The sequence below is a fragment of the Aphis gossypii genome, chromosome 3 (assembly GCF_020184175.1).
Source record: "Aphis gossypii isolate Hap1 chromosome 3, ASM2018417v2, whole genome shotgun sequence".
Lineage (NCBI taxonomy): Eukaryota > Metazoa > Arthropoda > Insecta > Hemiptera > Aphididae > Aphis > Aphis gossypii.
In genome coordinates this window covers 12,924,169-12,938,047 of record NC_065532.1, presented here as the reverse complement: position 1 = coordinate 12,938,047, position 13,879 = coordinate 12,924,169, and the positions used below count along the sequence as shown (strand labels likewise).

The window sequence follows — 13,879 nt, the reverse complement described above, 5'->3', positions numbered from 1 at the left end:
TATATTTATTTAGTTTTGATAAAAATGATAGCGCCATACAGCTTTTAATAGTAACAAACAATTAATAGGTAGGTACAATGAATTCAATCACAGTGAAAACACTGAATAGAAAATCGATTTTAAATATGAAAATACCATTTTAAAATACCTGTACCTATGTATGTTATCTTATGAAGTAATGAATTCCATTGTAAAGAACAATTTAAATTATAATCGTGTTTCAAGATACGAACACAGAAATTATATTGAATAGTAACCATAATACGACTGTAATGCTATATTGCTATACCTTCTAAATACCAATACTCATATAATAAATAATAATATATACAATAAAGATTATAGATACTAGGTAAACATCCACATAATATTATTATTATTTGTATTTATTTTTGGTGACAATCTTCAGATTAATTTTCTTGTGTAAATATTGGTGAACACGTTCAAATATAGAGGCCAGGAATTGTTTAAGGGAGATCAATTTTTTATCAGAAATAAAAATTTAACATACACACATTGTACTACAGATTATTCTATTCCCTGCCTATACATTTTATAATTATATATCAATGGATTACAGTTTAGAAACAATTAAAAATAATAACTAAAAATCAAGTAGGTAGGTATATCTCAAAATGCGATTCTTTTGAAACATTAAAAATATTACACCAAGTAATTTATTATAACTGTCTTTGCCCTTTAGCTAGTCTGTTAATTACACCATTTGTTGATAACGTAATATAATGGCTAGCATTAAGTATAAACACAATAAGACATTGTCCATTGATAACCTATTAAACATAATAAGTAATAACATATCGACTATTTTTAGGAACATAATTGTAACGTAATTTTTAAGTTGAAAATAATTTTACACTACTTGCTGTGCTTGGATGTATATAATACTCAATACTCATAAATGTATAACTGTGTAAGATAACAGAAAAACAGATTATAATCGATTTTGTTTCTAATGCTTCATTTAGGGATTTCAAATAGTTGGTAGGCATTTTTAATTCTCTGATAATTTGTTAAAATTATCTTCTAATAGTTAATACATAATTTTAAAATAAAAGGTTAAATAATGCTATTATAACTTTAAAACTCTCGAATATAAGTTAAAAACCCTAATCAATTATTGACTATAATATGTTAGATATACAGTGTAGAGTCTCAAATAGATAGTATAGTTACAGTTAAATAGTAAAAAAAAAAAAAGAGGAACTGAGCGTGTGTAAAACATTCCAAATCGAATGTTCTATACTACCACAGTACCATCCTTAACAATAAGCAGTGGTTCTCAACCATTATACAGCAAAATTATAGCTTTCATACATATTGTAGGAGCACCGTTGTTTTATAAAAAATACCAAAGGGTGATGTGAGCAGAGGTTGAGAACCACTGTTCTACAGTCTACAGAACAAACGGAAATATTTAACTTCCCATCATCAGCTGATCATTGTTTACACTTCAAAGAATTGTAATACAGCTGATGCTTATAAAAAATTTATAAAAAACTTGCATAGTAGACAATTGTGAATATTAATATTCAGATGTTATTATTATTATGCAGAATTGGTGATTATCCAAATTTCCTTGCCTGTATAATTATTAAAAATGCTATAATTTCAAAAACATTTAGGAATATATTTCATACTATGCATAATATATTATATATAAATAAACACTTAAGTTACTATGTCTTGTTTTTTCTTGTTTAAGTAAACCATTGAACCGATCTTGATGAATTTTAGTATGGCGATATAACCATAACTTGAACCTTAAAAAAAGGATTTAGGTTAATTTTTTTAGCTTTCTTACTCATCGTAACAAAACTAATAATATATAAACGAGGTGTGAGAAATAGATAGTGTATTAAAATAAATAATAATAAATATCTTGTCAATATATATTTTCCCTTATATTGTTAAATCTAAAATTACAATTAAAACAACAAAAAAAAAACAGTCTCCATTCATAACTAAATTTATACAAAAAATACCTATTTTAAATCACCATTTAATAAAATTATTATACTATACAAGGTTTTGTACATAATTGTTATAAAAACTATTTTTTATATTAACTATGATATAAATAGATAAATTACCACAATAATTAATATACATGAACAAGAGAAGGTGAATTTGGCATTTGATGAATTAAATAGGTAAATTATTAATAAAAAAAAATCACAACATTGTTTAAATTATTTTATAGATTTTTAAGCACTTACTAATGTTGTTGAATAAAGAAAATAATGATACTTTCACTTACTGTAAATAACAGTTTAGGTTAATGGTATTGGTCCATTCACTTGAGTTATGCACACATTATTTACAAATTACAATATATAAACTTAAATAGATCTTTTTAACAATATGAGGTTTAAATAACATTTATCAAATTAATTTTGATAGAAAAAAAAAACTTGTACATATTATCATATTTTATAAGACTTTTTACAAAACAATTTAATGATCTTTTTGCTGAATGCTGACTAAATAAAAAAAGCAATCCACAATACATTTGCAATATAAATTTGTAATGAAAAATAAACATACATAATATATACATGTTTGAGTATATTGACAATAACATGGCATTTTAAACTACCCAACATTAACTGGTACAGAAATACAATTTTGAATAGTATTTACACAATTTTAGTATTATAAAGAATAAGGTAACTTTAAAAATCTATGGTCAACTAGACTCTAATTTTAGTAATTTGAAAGACATTGAGTGGATTGAAAGTTATCTTTTAATTTTTAAATAATAAAATTAACAAACCTAATTTTCAATAGTTAATAAAATAATAACAACAGTTTTGATACCATGTTTAAACAATAATTATGTATTAGAATGGGTCAAAAATGTTTAACATAATGCTTGATTAGAAAAACAAACTTCAAATACTTTATTGTTAATGAATATTTCAAAATGTGATGCATTTTTTTTTTTTTTTTTTGATTGAACATACAAAATAATCAATGATTTCTACAATATATTTATATGAAAGAGTTTACTTGTAGTCAAATAAACTAGATATTAAATAAACACAAAATATATTAGTATTAATAACATTGATCATGTTTGTTTTACCTACAAAAATGTATCTACTATTTATATTTTATTCATTAAATGTTAAGTCAGACTGCAAATTTATATTTTGGACTAGACGTTAATTATATGTTTGCTAATTGATAGTTATCAAAACAATTTTGTGAAAAATGTGAAATGTGAAGTATAAAACTTTGTTCTGAAATCGCTGTTAATCATCAGTTACCTATATACTTATGAGACAATTGTAAACAATACATCAGTATTTATCTGAACAACTTATAAACAGCTTAATAACAATTTTATAAAAAGGAACCAAATATAATATTATTATGGACATAGCGTGATCAAATTAAATTTCTCAACACAATCTAAATTTGGGGCTCCTGGAAGACTCTTCATCCGATTCATAATAATACCTTTGTTTGGGAGAGAGACCGAACTGCAGTCGGCGAACTGCTTCTTTGATAAGACTGCCTTCACGCAACAGCTCCTGCAGCATTTCGTACGGGTCGTCGTTGGTCTCGTCGTCGTCGTCGTCATCGCACCGACACGGTCTTCTGGCCGCACAAGAGTCGCAAGCCACCGGCCTTGTCGTGTAGGGTTTCACCCTCGCATAGTGGGTAGTGCGGTGACGCCTCGACTTGAACCCCGACAACCGTAGATTTTCTTTGATCTCGGACACCAGATGTTCTACGTCCAACGACAACAGCTTTGGCTTTTCGGCGGTCGACGCTGCAGACGTCATCACGTCCCTGCTGTGCATCGTATCGCACATACTTACGGGAAACGTCGTAGTCCAAGAACGCCAATCAATCGAATATGGCGAGCATGAAAATAGTTTTTCGAGACGATCGTTCGCCAACAGGCGGGTCCGACGATAACCGCGGCGACGGAACGGAACTCACCGCCGAACGGAACAACAAGGGCGTGTGTGTGCGTGTGGCGTTTGCGGACGTCGCAAAGGGGAACTACCCAAGTGTAGTCAAGACGGTGTCGTTACGTGACGATACGTGTGTACTGTACAGTGTTATTATTATTATTATTACACACAAACAATATCGTTTTACGTGACGTAGTTGTCGTACGGGTGACCACCGCGGAGGAGAATATTGTTTTAATTTACAGTACGGACAAAACCGGCACCGACGTCGGTTTGCTCGTGTGTGTGTGCGACGTGTGTGCGTGTGTGTGTGTCTCTTTTCTCGAAATGGATCGTGGCGATTCACGTCCGCCGAGGTAGGGGTAATGGCACGCACGCACGTACGCCCGCAGACGAGGCGGCAACAACTCTCGTGTTATTGTTTTGGTGCCAATGTTCGCAGACAAAACATCAAACGAACGGACGTCGCGTGCGGGCGCCGCGGCAACCGACGAAAACGTACTGAAAATGTGTGCAAGAAACGGGTGGCCACGCGTTTTCCGCTTTTACCGACGTTTTTCCGGCGAAAATCGACGACGTCGGCGACTGCGGATCACTCGGGTGTATCGTCGTCGTCGTCGTCGGTCGTTTTCACAAAAATATGAAACGATATCGACGTAATGAAAATACAAAAAAATATTATTGTTATTATTGTTGGCGAAACGACGATCGATCGTACTGTGTTTAATTTTTGTAATTATTTTTGCTGCTGCTGCTACTTTCGTACGACGTCGCACGACGGGTGTCCGCGTCTGTGTCTCTGTGTTGCCGAGTGTTGGTCGACTGTGGCGAGTGGCGAGGTAGAGAGAGCGAGTGACGAAGACTGGAGCGGTGTGGTGCCTGGCGGCGGTGGTGGTGGTGGTGGTGCTGCTGGTGGCTTGGTGCTGCACTGCTGCTGTTGCGGTGCGGGCCAAGACGACGGTCGACGGGACACGCACACGCCGGGTACACGTATGGGGCCAAGGTTATTTCGTCAGCCGACAAACACCACCGGCGGCAGCAGCGGCGGCGGCGGCGGGAGAAACGTAAACACGACGGCGGCAGCCGAACGGTAATATTCGGCGTGCGTTGTAAAAATATGTGCTGTTGTTTATAAACACCGCGAACGATCCGGCAACGCTGCGGTCGTCGTGCCGTTTCGTACGTGCCGCGTTGCCGGTTTTCCGCCACCGGTTATGTTAATCTATTCCTCTTCTTCTTCTGCGCGCTCACAACACGTTGTAATAATAATAATAATAGTAATACGATATATCCACCAATGTGACGGTTCGGAGGGCGGGGCGCGGCCGTGTCACTCGTATCGTTATTATTATTATTATTATTATAATAATTATTATTGTTATTATTGTTTTGTTATTGTTATCATTACCATTATCATCGTCATCATCATCATCGTCATCGTAATCATCATATTTTTTTATCTTTATTATTGAATGCTCGGAACAACACCGTCGCGCGAAATGTATTATATTATTATGACTTGTGTACAACGACGCTAAAAAAGAATGGCCATTATTTCGGCCTCTAGAAGCGGCGTATTGCCTGCCGTACGCGCGAGCAAAAATTATTCCACACAACACAGTACGCGAATTAATGAATATTAAAATTACGTGCCAACAAAAATTATTATGAACGATTTTCGACTCGAAAAGTATTGCATTACGTAATGCTCTCGTAGAAATCTTAAAAACGCACGCAGTTCTGAGACGTTTCAATATTTTACTATATTTTTTCCCCCCGTGTCCGTCCGTGTAACCCGAGAAAAGTTACGAGGAGACGACTATGGTTCGACGAATACTCAAAAATATCTACTAAAGTACCATTATAGGTAACACCTGTTAAATGAGTCACTGTACTGCGTTCGGCAGTCGAGTTAAAACTTATGACTTAAAATATTATGCACTGCTGCGTAAAATACGAGTACTTATTAAGACCCACATGTTTAAATATACTTAACATATTATTTTGTTTAAAATATATTTGGCGTACAAGAAAACGAGAAATTCATTAAAAAAAATAGTGTATTACTGTATTAGTAGTACTACTATAAAAAAAATAATTATAACAATAATATGTTGCGGCAATGGTGCCGTGTACAGTGTATAGATTGTACACGTCATAATTCCTATCGAGTATTGGCTACTAACAGTAGGTATTACAATTAAAATGTTAAAATACTTAAAATTAACGTATCTATATATATATATATATATTTGTGAATTACATAATAACTTAATGGTCAATTCGTAAATCGTAATACCATTTTTTTTATATCATGAAAAAGGATTACTTTTTTTATTCATTTGTTTTTGAATGTATATAAGTATAAATTCCATCAGCTATTATTCATAGATAAGATAACGTTCCGTTGGCATTAGCCATTAAATCTCCTACTACTCGTACTTGTTCATGATTGCTAGAATACAATATGATATTGACATATTAATAATTAATGCATCATAAAAACAGAACAACATATACAGTAAAAATAGTGATTTCAGTGTAAACAATTTGTTTGTTTCGATAGAACTATAATAATGTTGTCATGTTTGAAAAATGAACGAGTAAATTAAAAAAAATATAATATGGTATGGTGGTATGTATATTGTATACATATTATCTAATAATTCTAATCTAAGCGCCGTATTTAAGTACAGACTGTTTAAAATCTTTTTTCGGTTCAACAAAATGAATATACGTATGATAAAAACGTTAAAAATATTTACCAATGATTTATTGATATTTTTTACATGTGTTAGATAACAACAATAAACTAATGAGTATGTATAGAAATTGGTACAACGTACACATTTGTATTCATTTTTTAAGACTGCCAACTGCCAAGCTTAGTCTGTATGTATATAATATGTAGTATTTTTATTGTATTGAGTATAGATTGTTTTAGGATAAAGTATAATTAATAATTATATAATGTTTATACAGACATAATAATTAAAACAATCGGGGCTTTTATTGTTGTTAATTGGAACAATTGTAATTATACTAAATCCGTATAATTTTAGCTTCTTAATATTAATCATTGATCCATGAATAGGCTCGAATATAATTTTAAGTGCTAGAGTTTTTTAAACGATCATAAATAAATTGATAACTTATTTAAATAAAATTTATTCATTGAGTAATAATTCAAATAAACAATCATTATTCATTAATATAATCTCACAAATGATAACTTATATAAGACTGAATAACAAGTACTGAAGTACCTATAAAATCAAATAATAATAAATACTAAAGTCTAAATTATTTTCAATTTTTATTTTTATTATTATTCACATTAAAATTATACTATACTACATTATATTATTTTGTTAATATTTTATAATTAACTTGAAGAAATTAAGTTTTAACGAGATGTAGAGTGTATATATATTATATACTAATTATATAGTCAAAATAAATTATAATTGAAAAACCAATTTTACTTTATAAGTGAAAACAATAAATTTTATCTTGTAACGTAACATAGTTAATATACTTCAGTCTTCAATTTAAAAAAAATATTATTATAGATAACAGCCTCAGTGTGTTCAGCAATCAGTACTCAGTACTGCGGGTTGTTTGAGGATTTGAAAATAATTATGAAGGGGTTTAGAGTAGGCAAAACTAACTACATTTATGAGAAATACTAATATGTAAACCTGTAAGTAAAGTTAATAACTCCTGACTTAACTTTAACCCAACAGAGGTACTAGGTACAGCCTAAAGCTCACTAATATACAGAGTTATTGCTCACTATCACACTTTTTCCATAAATAATATATTACTTATTTCGAATTCTATTTTTTTTTTTAATTTTGAAGCTTAAGTAGTATAACTATTATACTTATTACTTATAGATCATATTTTCAAATATTTAGATTTTTTATACCATTTAAGGATTATGCTATCAGTAAAAACACTAACTTTTTTAAAAAATGAGAGCTACCCTTACTATAAATTGTTATTCTAGCGATTTTTTATGCATGTACAATATGCAAGTATTTAGTATATATGAAAAAAAATACTAGTGATAACGATTCGAATTACTGTAAAATGTATTCTAATGGCAATAACACAATGTTGCTGGTAATAGGTACTGTTTACGACATTCTACGAATAATTGTGATTATAAATAATAAATATTTACAGATGTATTCAACTATATACTTCATACAACATGTTTCACTGAGTATGCTCACTCATTTTTAATTTGACAAAGTATTTATTAAGATTCTAATATTTGGAAATTTTAAATATACTTAAATACCTTATCTATTTTCAAATTCTTGAAATTTTTTGTACTCTTAGTGTCTTAAAGTTATAAGAAATACTCTGTGGTGAATGGTAATACAATTTTCTGTTTTTTTTTTTTATGAGAACTTTGGCGAATCACTCTGTATATGTCTACGTATCTATATTATGAACGGCATGTGTTAACTGAAATCTGAATGGTAAGTATATTAATTAATGCAACACTAAAATAAATTGTCCACGTAAATAATTACAAAATAATTAATACCAACAGTCAACAACTATTTATTAATTATTGTTAATTATTAAACGATTTTACCTAGTAACTTTTTTTCAGTCTACAAACAGCTTAAAAGGAATAGCTATAATAAGTAGGTGGGCCTCGGGATTCGTTTTACTCAAAATCGGCGTTTCACATTTCGCCTAGATGATACTTTTACGACCAAAGCCTTTTTTGTTGTTTTAAAATTAATTTGGCAATGGTAAATGGTTTTTAAACAACGTAATATATATATATATATTTTTTATTAAAATTTCGTGAAAATTCATCGAACATTTTTTTTAAAATACATAATATTCAATTAAACATTATCATACTTCTTATAATACAAATTATCAATAATTATTGTCTATACTAAAAACTATAAACATAATTATTACAAAACATACAATGTATCATCATTTTAATGATTTATTTATATTAAGCACAAAAAGCTAAACTTAATATTTTAGTTACTAAGGTAAATTCTACTATCTAATTTAACCTATTAAATTATTTAATCTTATATTAAACTCTCTTACAAAGTTATAACTTCTATCATGGGTGTATGACGTTTTATCTGGGACTCCGCTAAGAACTCTAATAAGAGAACTATCTATAAGCCTTCTAAAATGTTTTTTGTCGCTTAACTACAGATGAAGCTCCACAGTAATGTCTCTAATAACGCAATAAACAACGATTTCAAAATTTTTTCAGTCAACGAAATTGATACTTTTCACTACAAACGCTTCTACGCAAAACTCCAATCCAACTCCATCCAGCTCACCAGGATTTAACCTTATTAACATATTAGGCGGGAATCCGATCAGATGACTTAAGCGGAACTGGAGCCATGACTTAGAAAAATGCACAATAAAACTGTAAGCTGCTGATGCTATTAATCTAAATTCACTAGGTGTCTCTAATGTGAGATTTCTTACCATATTATATTATTATATATTATTATATTATTCGTCCGAGTTTTTTTACTAGGTATACCTACCATCAACTGTAACAAGTATGTATTATAATATATAATACTGTATATATGTACACAATTTTGTATATACGTCTTATTGTTAATTGTAAATTATGACTGTTAAGACTAAAACAAATAAATAAAGCAACAATACAATCATTTAAAGTTATCTTAAATAAACAATTATATGTTTATTTGAGATAATTAAAATTGAGACTGCACACGCATATAATTATGGGTTATCTACACTGTTGTTAACATTACTTTATTTTGAAGCAAGACATAATACTAAAAAAAGTTCAGTGTACTTTTAAATATTTTATCCTAAAAATTTATTTTCAATCATTTAACATGGTGCTTATTTTTAAACAATTATAAATCGTATATACCCATTTAACTTAAATAATACCTAATTAGCAATTGCTAATTATATTTTATATAAGCTAAATCCTATTTTCGGAAGATAAATTAAGCTACCTAATTAAAATCAAATACATAAAATAAACTATAAACAGACTATTATATAAAACAATTCCTATTAAATATTTTAATGGCTTTGCAAATATTGAATATCGCATTATACCAGTTATTAGATAACTATATAAGTAGTTGTAGACTGTAGTAATTACAAAATCAATAATTAAGTTCATCAGTGGCCATATTTATTAATTCTTAGAAAAAATTAATGCAATCAAGATACCAGTAGCCGAACACGCGTGGTTTTGAAGTAAATAGTACAAAAATAAAATACCTAATTGTACTTTTAAAATTTAATTTCATTATTATTTGTAGTGGCAAGAGGGTTGAATACTGAAATACTGATACATAAATAACTTTTTTACGATTAGAGACGCTAATATTTGCCGCCCCTATATTATTATAATTAAACAAGTTATAATACCCTCTTCAAAATATTCTAAATTTAATAATACCTTAATATTTTTTAATTTCTATATTATTCTTATTCAAGCTTTTAAATTATTTAACCTACCTTGAGTTAATTTAAATGAATGTCTGCCAAATTTTAACGAAAACATACAATGTTTTTAAAAACCAAAGTAAATAGATCTTTTTATAGTAGGTAAATATTTTTATACAACGGTTCTTAATCTTAACTATTTTAACATCAGAAGTTGATGAGTGGCGACTTGCTTTTGAATTTGCAATTGATTTTATAATATCTTATTATATAAAAAGTAAAAAGACTAGATGCAATTGTATAAAAATTGCTTGAAATAAAGCCAAAATATTTTAAAATTATATCAAATAATTGTATTATACATACAGTTGTGTACATTTGGTATAAAAAATTCAAGTTTCAATGCAACTATTAGTTTTTATTAAGGCTCGAATTTTAAATCATAATAAGTAACTAAAAAGCACACAATTGTTTTGAAAAAGCGAAAAAGAAGTATATTAATTTCAAAAAACAAAAAAAAAAAGTATGACCAAAAATTAACATGAACTAGTTATAAAAATGAATACAATTTTTAAATTAATTTAAATTTAAAAAAAGGATTAACTACCGTAGTACCGTGTATTTCCGTAGATTTTCAGTAGTGAAACTGACTATTGTCTGACAGAATATTTAAAATTTAATATAGAAAACTGACTCTCAACATCCACTGAAGTGATCAATGCATACTTTATACAAGAGGTTTCAAATTACAACACTATAAATCTAACATTTTGAAATGGTCGATAGTGATGTTAAAGGCATACTGACCGTATAGGTAATCGACAATCTATATATACGTTTAATATATTTAATAAACGACCCGATAACGAAAACAATAATAACCCAATATAATCATTTAGTCCGCATTCTGGGTTTTTACGTTTTTTTTATCAATTCAATTTTTTATTATTTCTATCGTAGCATAATAATCATATAAAAATTCTACAGCTGAAATAACGGAAAAAAGCAACAAAAAAAGCAAAAATAAATTGGTTTATTTGAAATCAGAATTACGTGAAACGAATTTATGTACAAAAATTATATTTCCATCTCATACATAAAAAAAGAAGCACAGGTATATGCTTTTAAATCCGAGCCTTAATTATTATAACTATATTATTATAATGTTTAATATAAAAATTATATAAATAAGTATTAGTTTACCCTTTATTTTCATTAAGTAATCATACACGTTCTAGTATGAATTGCAAATCACAGCTATACGGCCCCCGTTCCATCGCATCTGTAAAAAACATTATCAGGCCATGGCCTAACTTACCTGCTGTGTAAATATAGGGTTCGATGCACTAGAACTATACACGATGGTTTACAGTTATAAATTATACATTTATACAGTTAATATTAATTTAACATAAGCAATTAAAATTAATAAGATTTAAAATGTTATTTCAAAATTGTCGATACTATAAAAATAAAACATACTTTTTTAATTTTTTGTTAGTTATACGCCATTTGTACATATGTCTTTATACAGTTTTTATGCACTAAAAATTATGTAAATCAATATACAATATACATTCTAGTATTTTAAAATTAAATGGATTCATACGTCCTTTGTTAAATTACCAAAAAATTGTTTATGGTCGTTAAATAAAATTAAGATACAACTATGCAAATAGTGATTTATATGATCGTGGCGGGTACACTGGTGCGTCAAGTAGAGAAAAATATAATTTCACTATTCCAAATATTTAAAATTTAACAGTACACTATTGTAGTTGTACCTATAGTGTTAAAATTTGCAGAGGTATTGTGGCGCCAAACAGTCACTTCGGGCAGGTAGTTTAATAGCATACTGCAGATCGTGCCAAGTCTTTCTGTTACAATTTTATTAAACACAAGAATGTCGTTAAATTATTTATATTTAAAATAGTGTATTTATTTATAGCTATGCTTAGAAAAAAAAATGTCTTGAGGGGTGAGTCGTGAGTGGATCAATCAAATTATTTGAACTGCATGTTTCATTTTCGTTCGGCGGTCGGCGCTACTGAATTATATATGTGTAGGTCAAAAATAATAATGCAATTATTTTATGTAAGCTAACGTGAATAAGCGTACCGTGTCATATCTACTGGATCTACGATATACATGTATAATGTATATATATATTTTTAAAATTTATATTGAAGCCACAACAAAGATTATTTAAATTGGCTCTTGTAAAATAAAGGTTAAGTACACGGATAATCGTATATACATCGTATTATACATTATGAACAAAATAATAAAGAAAAGGGGTAATACTGCAATAGTATATACATAATATATACCTAGTACAATTATTATTGTATAACATTAGGTCGTGCAATTTTGATCATTTTAAGAAGGAATTTAAAAATTGATTTGATGCTGTCTGGATCGGGGCCTAATGGTTCTTGAAGGCTGTTGGCTATTTCGAGGTTGGCTCGGACGTTCCTACGTGTAGTTAGAGCTGAAAGTGGCAAATTATGTGTTTGACTTTGACTGTGAATATTTATCTGAACTAAAATGGTACATGTAAACATGTATAGATTTATTAAAACAAATAATAACATGTAAGTGTACAATAATTATACATATCAAACCATACCTACTGACCTATATAGTTGTTTATTTGTAAAACAAATTAACTAACTGCAATGGGTTTTGTTTATATGTATGATTACTGTATCATATATTATTGCGGGTATTCGTGAATTTACACCAAAGTACCTAACCTAACCTAAGGTAGTCAGTATTTCTATGGCCTAAAGCTCATAGTCTTATTACGAATATAGTATACAAGACATATTATATAAGTTATTAAATATTAATTAAAACATTTAGAATTTAGATACTTATTTATTTATGAAAAAACATGTTTCTCTGATCTCCATAATTAATTACAGGTTTAGCATTTTAGATTTTTTAAGTATATAACAGCCTTTGTATATTAGAATTTTAAAATGTATAGGCTAGGTACAACATCGCCGCCTTTATATGAATTTAATATGTTACTGATTTGTGATTGATCAAAATTCATAATTCAAAAGTTCACTAAAATTATAATTTACAACATTTTCAATTTACTGATGTAAATTTCACTTACTAATTACTTAATAGTAAATATAGTGTATAATTTAAATGCTACCTATGGTCTATGGGTATTTTCCCCTAAGTACAGTACATTTTATCTGAATTCAAACGACTAGCGACAAAATTTTTTCTAAAACCGTGTTGAATATTTTTGTAACTAGTTTACAATGTATTCCTTATTTCAGAGGGCCTATGCCCTATATAAACGGTGTATGAAGACTTTGCCAATATGATCTACAAGGTGAATGCTTGTTCCCAAAACATGATCACATAGGTAGGTATTATAGAAAATTGGTATGGTGAAAAACATTGTTTTATACAGTCATGCCAATAATATATTGGCACCAAAAATAGATGACATTTGCTTC

The 13,879-nt window shown here is 29.1% G+C and overlaps 1 long non-coding RNA gene across 2 annotated transcripts; it reads left to right on the top strand.

Annotated features, from left to right (window-relative positions):
- Positions 1–2,548: 2,548 nt before the first annotated feature.
- LOC114126404 (uncharacterized) lies at positions 2,549–9,557 on the top strand. 2 transcript variants are annotated; one of them, XR_007604899.1, is made up of 3 exons: positions 2,549–5,037; positions 8,367–8,440; positions 9,217–9,557. It is a non-coding gene; the product is annotated as an uncharacterized LOC114126404 (long non-coding RNA). The 2 variants fall into 2 exon arrangements; XR_003592585.2 differs by lacking the exon at positions 2,549–5,037 and having other exon boundaries at positions 7,331–8,440.
- Positions 9,558–13,879: the final 4,322 nt, after the last annotated feature.